The 9,472-nt window shown below is 48.7% G+C and overlaps 1 pseudogene; it reads left to right on the top strand.

Moving 5' to 3' along the window:
• Window positions 1–894: 894 nt before the first annotated feature.
• On the top strand, window positions 895–1,388 carry LOC101981231 (annotated as a pseudogene).
• The last annotated feature ends 8,084 nt before the right edge of the window (window positions 1,389–9,472 follow it).

Raw genomic sequence — 9,472 nt, 5'->3', positions numbered from 1 at the left:
TGCCTGCCTCTACTTCCCGAGTACTGGGATTAAAGGTGTGCACCACCATGCCTAGCCAACCTTTTTCTAATATTACGCAATCTGAAATGTCCATGGGATTGCTTTCAGGAGAAAGAGACCTAAGTTAGAGCACGTAATTTACAAAACGACAGGCAAGATGAACAAGAGTAAGAATAAGGAACTCAGCAGCCAGCCAGTCATGGAGGTGCAGGCCTGCAACCCAGCACTAGAAGGCTGGCACAGGAAGCTCAGAGTTCACGGCCAGTCTGTGCTACCCCATCTTGAACCAACAAAGAAGAATCCCAGTGTAGTGACACACACCTACAATCCCAGGACTTGGAAGATGGAGGCAAACGGACCAAAAATTCAAGAATTCAAGGTCAGCAAATTCCCAGGAACCTGGGTATAAAAGTGGTTAGAGTCCATCTACCTGGCCAGTATTTAAGCTTGCTTCAAATTTGGCTTTAAGAAAAAAGAAGAATTCAAGGTCATGCCTGTGGGGGAAGGTGCCTACCACCAACCTTGATTAGCTGAATTTGATCCAGAGAATCCAACAGTAGAAGGAGGGAACTGACTCCGCTAAGTTGTCCTCTGACCTGCACACACAGGAGACACCACAGCCACGGAAGCTCTTATAAAGAAAACATTTAAGACGGGCAGTAGTGGCTCACACCTTTAATCCCAGACCTGGGGAGGCAGAGGCAGGCAGATCTCTGTGAGTTCGAGGCCAGCCTGGTCTACAGAGCAAGTTCCAGGACATCTAGAGCTGTTACACAGCTGTTACACTGTCTCAAAAATAAAAAAGAGCCAGGCAGTGGTGGTTCATGCCTTTAATCCTAGGCAGAGGCAGGAAGATAGCTGTGAGTTCGAGGCCAGTCCAGGCCCAGCAGTGCCATGGCCGGGTCGAACGCCTACATCGATAGCCTCATGGCGGATGGGACCTGTCAGGACGCAGCCATCATAGGCTACAAGGACTCGCCCTCCGACTGGGCCGCTGTCCCCCAAGAAGACCTTCGTTAGCTTTATGCCAGCTGAGGTTGTTGTCCTGGTAGGCAAAGACGGATTAAGTTTTTTCTTGAATGGGTTGACACTTGGGGGCCAGAAATGTTCTGTGATCCGGGACTCACTGCTGAGGATGGGGAATTTACAATATATCTTCATACAAAAAGCACCGGAGGAGCCCCCACCTTCAATGTCACTGTTACCATGACTGCCAAGACGCTAGTCCTGTTGATGGGCAAAGAAGGTGTCCACGGTGGTTTGATCAACAAGAAATGTTATGAAATGGCCTCCCACCTGCGGCATTCCCAGTACTGACCTCATCTGTCCCCTCCCCCACCGCTCCCTTCAGCTTTTGCACCCTTTCTTTCCATACACACACATACCATTATTTTGGGGGACATTACCCCATTTCCCTTATTGCTACCAAGACCACATGGGCTGTGGGCTAGGGCTGGACAGACAGATACCTCCCCTTACCCATACCCCCTCCTGTGTGTGTTTGGAAAAAAAATTGTTTTTTGATTTTTTCTGAATAAAAAAGATTCTACTAACAAAAGAAAGGAAGGAAGGAAGAAAGAGAAAGAAAGGAAAAGAAAAGAAAAACTCAAAGAACGGGGCTGGAACTAGCTCAAGGAGTAAGGCCGTGTTCAGATCAACGGCACCTCCTTAGAGCCAGACACTGTGCCATGTGTCTGAACTCCCAGAGCTAGGGAGGGCAGAGACAGGGCTCACAGCCCGCCAATCTCACCAAAATCACTAGCTCCGGTTTCAAGAAAAGACCCTGTCTCAATAACTAAAGGAGAGAGGCCAGAGAGATGGTTCAGCGGTTAAGAGCCATTAAGAGGGCTTGAGTTCAACTCCCAGCAGTCACATGGGGCTCACAACTGTCTGTAACTGGAGTCCCAGGGGATCTGATACTTCTTCTGGTGTGCAGATGTGCATGTAGACAAAACACCCATATAGATGAAAAAAATCATAAAAACAAAACAAAGTAGAAAGTGATGATAAACACACCACACAGAGACAGACACAATAAAAACAGATATGACAGCGGGGAGTTGTGGTGCACACCTTTATTCCCAGCATTAGACAGGCAGAGGCCAGCCTGGTTTACAGAGCAAGTTCCAGGACAGTCAGGACTACACAGAGAAACCCTGTCAGAAAGGAGGAGGAGGAAGAAGAAGATCTGACCAGTCCTTTGCTGAAGAAAAGAGCCAGCGCTACAGAGCTTGCCCAGTGAGTAAAGTGTGGTACAAACATGAAGGCCAGGGTTTGGAGCCCAGAACATATATAAAAGTCAGGTGGGCATGCTGGCCTTGCCTGTAATCCCAGCATGGGGGAGGTAGAGACAGAGGAACCCTGGAGCAAGCTGTCTAGCCAGACTAGCCAAAAATAGGCAAACTCTGAGTTCAGCAACAGACCCTCCCTCAATATAGAATATAGAAGAGGATGAGTGAGTAGGGGAGGTAATCACATGTGCATACGCCTACCTATGCATGTGTGCACGCCCCATGCACACAAGTGCCTACAGACATACAAACATGCATATACACATGTACCACACACATATGTACATACGCATAAAGTAAAACCAGAAAGCTTAGCAAGTACTCGACTTCAGCAATCAAAGAAACACATGAGACAGAATGACCACTTAACATTCAGTGGCCTACAGAAGCTGAAGCAGATGAAGAGAATAAGGGACCCCAACAAGAGCTCAAAGGCATTGGGCTGCAACTGTCACCCTGACAAGAGATTATAGACTCACGTCCACTGACCTGATCTGACTGTACAGCCAAGTCACTGCTCCAGAGCAGGACTTTCTCTGGCTTCAGAGAACCAGAGCTAGCTTGGGCGTTGTTCTCTGAGAAACAGAGAAATCGTACACACATCTCACTGGACATGTGCTTCAGTGAGTACAACACTCACAAAGCGAATCTCTTAAAACGTCACAGAGCAGGCAGGGTGGGGAAACACAAGGAAGGACTCGTATTAGCTGCAGCTACAGTTTCTGAAGTGAGTGCTAAGGCAGCCCAGGTGCCACAGGGAATTCTGGGGTGGGGGGGACACTGAAAGGCATCCGGGGGTGGGGTGTTTTGAGACAGAGTCTCATTGTGTCTCATCCAGACCTGGCTGGCCTGGAACTCACTATATAGACTGAACTAGCTTAGACTCAAGAGATCCACATGCCTCAGCATCCTGAGTACTGGAATTAAAAGTCTGTGCCATCACACTTGGTTATCTTAGTTGTCGGGGAAGGTAACATAGGGATGTATAGCCTGTCAAACACCTCCTGGACAGCTTGAGAGAGCTCAGGGTTCCAACACTGGGCACACTCTCCTTCGGTTACCTCTTCAACAAACTAGAGCGGCAGCCATTGCGGTGATAAGAAAGCAAATTCCAGGCACAAGCCAAAGCAGATGAGGGAGCCCAGGTGAGACGCCCAACCAAACTAAAGCTTGAAAGTTAGACCCTGAATTCTTTCTATAAGCAAGTGCGGTTGTTTTTTTATTTTTTAATATATTTATTTATTTATTATGTATACAATATTCTGTCTGTGTGTATGTCTGCAGGCCAGAAGAGGGCACCAGACCTCACTACAGATGGTTGTGAGACACCATGTGGTTGCTGGGAATTGAACTCAGGACCTTTGGAAGAGCAGGCAATGCTCTTAACCACTGAGCCATCTCTCCAGCCCCAAGTGCAGTTGTTTAAAGAAGTAAACCAAGGGTTTGTGTCTTTCACTTATTTCCAACCGTAATTATTTTTTTTTCTTTTGAGACATGTTCTCATGCATCCCAAACTGGCTCCAACCTGCTATGTAGCCTAAAGATGACCTTTAACTTCTGAGTGCTGGAATTACAGGCACGTGCCACCACTCAGTTTATCAAGTGCTGGGAACAGAACTCGGGACATACATGCTAGGCAAGAGTCACACCAGCTGAGTCACACCCCCACTCCACAATTCACTTCCTAGGACAGCTGAGAAATTCCTGTGTTGTTTGACCCAAACAAATCAACAGAATGATTGGGTCTTTCTTTTGCTGGTCTGTGTATGTTTGCATGCTCATGTGCACATGTAGAGGTCTGAGATCAACACCAGGTATATTCCAGTTTGGTTCTCCACCTTATTTCTTGAAACAGGGTCTCACTGAACCTGGAGCTCTCCAATTCACTAGACTGGCTGATTAGCAAGTGCCCAGGATCCTCTTGTCTCATTTCTAGTACCTGCTTCATAGGCAAATAACTCAAAAACCCAGATTTTTACATGGATTCGGAGGATCTGAACTCAGATCCTCATGTTTGCATGACAAGACCTTTACTCACTGAGCTATCTCCCAAGCCCTCTTTTTGACCAAAGGATGTCACAGGAAAGTACTGAGATACACATAGAAAATATTGTGAACAGAGAAAGCTCAGAGACCTCCAGGAGCCATGGAGCAGCAGCTAACGATCGCTGCTGTGTCCCTTAGGTGTGTGGGGGTGAGAGGTGACATTGACTTATCTAGTTCCAGGCTCCCTGGTTCCCATCCCAAGGCTTCAGAGGCCTGACAATTGTCCCTACAGTATCATCACATGGTCCCTAGGGTACAATGGTGATGCACAGGCAGAGTGGTCCAGGAAAAGCTCTGGTTCACAAAGAGGAAGCAGGGCTGCAGACAGACCACACAGGAAAAGAGTCTGGCCCACACCCTCTCTGAGACCAATAGATCTCCCCTGACTGCCAGGCAGTGTGGTACTGTGGCTTGCACATCCTTTCTCTTAGGATGAGCATGAGGGTACCACCATTCCAAGGCTAATCTAATAGTCACTTCCTGTTTGTACAACCTCAGGTGACTCCCCTGCCTATCGCTGTGACCTCATTTTTCTAACTACTGCTTGTGGGAGACCTGAGGCTCAGGCCTCACACTTAGATCTTGGCTTCATCACTCCCGGTGTGGTCCCACCCACACCAGGGTTCTCACCAATTCTCTGGTCCCAAATTCAATTTGAAAAGCTTGACTGCCCACCACGTACCCCACTCGAATGTCATGGTGAGAGCTGACTGCGCATACCCTTAACTTACTCAACTCTCAGACCAGGGCAGTTCATGATCAGGACACCAGACCCCATTCCTAGATCAACCAGAACCCATGTAGTTCCCCAGGCAGGCCTCACCTTCCTTTTGCTAGACCCCAGAATCTCTCCAAGTTGGAAGGGGCCATTCAAAATAAAGAGCAGGCCTAGGCCCACTATGCTGGGTTCTCCTTTACCACCTTCCCCTCATGCAGGGCACTCACCACTCCAAACAAGTGCTACTGTCCTCATCCAGAACCCACCCTCCGCAGGCTTCTGACAGGGTCTCAGCACACCGCAGCCTCCCTCTGCCCAGCACCCTGCACAGCACTCCCAGCTCCCTCCAGCCCACCTGCTCCACTGCAGAGCGACTGTTCCCAGGTTTACACTGTGGGCTCTCCACTCTGACCCCACCCTGTCCCTACCCCATCAAAGAGTACCTGGTGATTTTTGGCCAAATGGCTAAGGGGAGAGATAAATATGGCCAGAGAATGAGAGAACCATGCAAAGGGTAAAGATGTCCCCAAACCCCGACCCCGGGCAACTAATACCCTAAGAACAGGGACAGCTCTGAGCCCAGAGTGATGGCAGTGTCTAAAACCAGCCAGCAACTTTGAGAGCAGTGCCACCAACTGTCAGAGAAGGGGCTGCCAGGCAGACAACTCCCTGCTTCAGACTGCGCTCCTTCAGGAAGGGTCTTCCTGCCATTCGAAGGTCTGTGGCCCGTACCTTTTGCTCATTTGCAGAAAAAATTATTGGCTACTTAGAATAGGAACTTACAGCTCAACACAGCCAACATTCTCTACCTTCATGCTCTTGGCGTTGGTTCCCTCAACCTCACAACCTCTGTGCACCGTGTCTCCAGGTGTGGTCATCAAGTCTCATGCCTTGTGGGACCTCCCTGCAAGTGACTCTCAAGCTTTGTCCTGTAGGGACTCTGGGCTCAGAACTGTCCCTGTTCTTAGGGTATTGGGGGGGTAGATCTGAGAGGAGTGAAGGGAGAGGAACCTGTGGTTGTGATGTAATATATGAGAGAAAAATTTAAAGGGGGGGAGAGGAAGGAAGGAAGTCAGTGATGGGGGAACTGGGAGTTGTGCTGATTGGTGTAAATGGACTCCTCTGTTAACATGTCCTACACCCCTCCTGGCTATGTAACCAGGCTGCTTAGCTTCCTCTGGTTAGCTGGGAGACATCTAAGATACCCCCTGATGCTACACTATGTCCATCAAAAGGCTTTCTCAGAATAGTCTTTTATCTATTTGAGATTTGTACCTAGCTGGGATTTGAGATTCATGCTACCCACAGGGGCAGCAGTGAAAACAGAACAGAGGTAGAAGGTGATAGGTGCTAGACTCGGACCCATCACTAGAAGAGGTCTTGGAATTACCAAGCCTTGAAGTCTAAGGGTCTCAACACCCAAGGGTTAGGAACTGTAATGCTACCTTGCATTACCTGCTGCTACCACTGCTTCAAAGTTGAGTTTCACCAATTGTTGCATGTTGACATGGCAGTAAAAAGCCAGAACAAGATTCCTCTAACCCGAGCAGCTGGAGCTGCTCCTAAGGTCAGGACCCATGCACCTCTAGTTCCCAGGGCTTTGGGATACAAGCTTGAGTGTATCAGTCCATCAGGTTTCTGTACTCATGAGCCAAGGGTTCCTAATGCTAGACCTACTCACCTACAGAATATGATGGAGGGAGGTCATTGGTTGATTAAATAAAGAAGTTGCTTGCCCTGATAGGTTAGAACGTAGGTGGGAGGAGTGAACGGAGCAGAACGCTGGGAGAAAGAGGAAGTGAGCTCAGAGACTCGACAGCTCTCCTCTCGGGGGCAGAGGCCTCAGAGAGACACGATGCTCCACTCTTGCAGGCAGAGGAGAGAGCTCTGCTCTCTGAGGCACACGCAATGAAACTCCGACCCAGGATGGACGTAGGCTAAAATCTCCCTGGTAAGCCACCTTGTGGGCTACAGCAGATTATTAGAGATGGGCTAGTCCAGGTGCGAGAGTTAGCCTAGAAGAGGCTAGATAGAAATGGCCAAGCAGTGATTAAATGAATACAGTGTCTGTGTAATTATTTCGGGGTATAAGCTAGCCAGGCGGCCGGGGTGCGGCTGGGATGCTGGGGACGCAGCCCCGCCGCTCCTATTACTACAAGAATAAAATGACGCTAGCTAGCTGCCAAGGGCCCATGATTAAACAGGAGCCACCTATCCCTGAGTTTCTCTCCTAAATGACCTGACATCTCAGCCAAGGCTGACACAACAGGATACAGATGCTCAGTGTCACACAGGTATACATGGTCCTGACCCATTTGCCCAGGTTGACTGACCCACACCACATGAAGGACAAAGCTATATATAGATAGCATCATCATGGGACGGTGCTGTCTGGATTGATATTTCTTTATAAAGCAAGGCTGATAAACCCAGAAAACAGATGTGACATGCAGGTTATGAGTCTAAAGTCAGTGTTCAATAGGACCTTGGCAGAGACCTTTCCAGCACCCGCACCTCCCCTTGTTCTAGCATGAATTATGTGAATGAGATTATTGTGTAAGTCTTTTCTGGTCAATTTATGTCTGGGTTTGTCTTCTGGTACCAGGTACATCATCAATCTTGCCTTATTATTTTATGGCCTTGTTAAATGTCACACCAAAACACAAGTTTTTTTGTTTTCGTTTCTCTTTTTTGGCTGAGACAGGCTTTCTCCGTGTAACATCCCCGACTACTCAGGAACTTGTCTGTAGAGCAGCATGGCCTAAAACTCAGGAACCTGCCTGCCTCTGCCTCCCCAGCACTGGGACTAATGGCGTGCTCCGCAGCTCATCTAGCGTCAAGGCCAAGCTCAGGCTTGCATCATTCTTGGCTCTCACAGCATCGTGGGTGTTTGTTTCCTGTAGTTAAACAGCTGGCTACTGCCAGGTCTTCTGTGCACGTAGCACTGATTCTCTGGGAGAGGCCCAGAAATGGTCCCTCCGATCCAACGAGAGCAGCGTCCCAGCACCCACTTCCGGCCGGCCCTTAGCAAAAGCCTCCTCCCCATTCAACTGGTTGCCATGATGGCTTCCTCAATTCCTGTCTTACATTCAGCTGCCTTTTTTTTTTTTTAAGATTTATTTTCTATGTACATTGAGGTTTAGTCTACATGTCTGTCTGTGTGAGAATGTTGGATCCCCTGGACCTGGAGATACAGCTGTAAGCTGCCATGTGTATGCTGGGAATTGAACCCGGGTCCTTTGGAAGAGCAGCCAGTGCTCTTAACCACTGAGTCATCTCTCCAGCCTCCAGCTGTCTTGATATCCTGTTGCTCATCTCTATACCAAACATTTACAAATGTAGTTGACACTCCCAACCGCCCCAACCAAGATGGAGATGGAGTCCTGTTTCACACAAGATAAAGTGTTTCACCACTGATCTGCATCCTATTATGTGGTCTTTAACAAACAGTTCTTAGCTTTGATAAGAGCTGAAACCACCAAAGTTCCCCTCACAGTCAGCATATTTTGGTGTCAGGAAACCACCCCTGGTATTCCCCATGGCCTCAAGCAGGGAGTGCTTGTTTTTGCATATTAGGTTCCCTTGGGTGGGAACCCAAGAAACAGACAGCATGTCCTCACTGGTCTCAGAACAGGGCCCCACTGTCCACCTGCTGGCCAGAGCTTTAGCCCTTGTGCCAGGCATTAGATTCTCCTGACCTTGATCAAGTTGAGGTGTTAGAGACAATAAGATCGCTCTTCCCAAAGTCAGGGGGCCCATAAGGCCTCATCTGTCAGGCTGCAGGTGGACCCTGGAGTGCCATGTGTCATCAATGGTGCAAGCTCACCCTAGGACCTCAGGGCCCACCAAGACGGTTGTATTTGGTTTTATTCTTACTTGGCTGTGTGGGAGCGCAGGACAAAGAACAGTGAGACCACAAATGTGCATTATTTTGAGCCCTTATGTGTGGAAAAGTTGATACTGAGGTCCTTGCCAAGTGACAAGTCCTGACTACCTGACCAAGGATGGGGCCCATGGTTGAGCTTTCAACACGCTCTTTTGTTTGTTTTTCGAGGCAGGGTTTCTCAGTGTAAATCCTAGCTGCCCTGGAAGACCAGGCTGGGCTTGAACTCACAGAGATCCACCTGCCTCTGCCTCTGAGTTCTGGGATTAAAGGTGTGCACCACCACCGCTTGGCCAACATGCTTTCTTTCACATGGCCCACAGACCCGAGACCCAGGGAAGACAAAGCAGACACAATGTGGGATTCTACCTGGAACTGATTAACTCCACAGAGCAAATGGAGAAGTGACAGCTAGTAGCACTGGATCTGCATTTTGGGTTTTTATTGGTTTTCTTTTTTTTCGAGACAGGGCTTCTCTGTGTAGTTAGTCCTGGCTGCCCTGGAATTCACTCTGTAGACCACGCTGGCCTCAAA

Source organism: Microtus ochrogaster, chromosome 1, assembly GCF_000317375.1.
Source record: "Microtus ochrogaster isolate Prairie Vole_2 chromosome 1, MicOch1.0, whole genome shotgun sequence".
In the NCBI taxonomy this organism is placed as follows: domain Eukaryota; kingdom Metazoa; phylum Chordata; class Mammalia; order Rodentia; family Cricetidae; genus Microtus; species Microtus ochrogaster.
The sequence above is the reverse complement of the archived record's forward strand: the minus strand, read 5'-3'. Positions and strand labels throughout refer to the sequence as shown.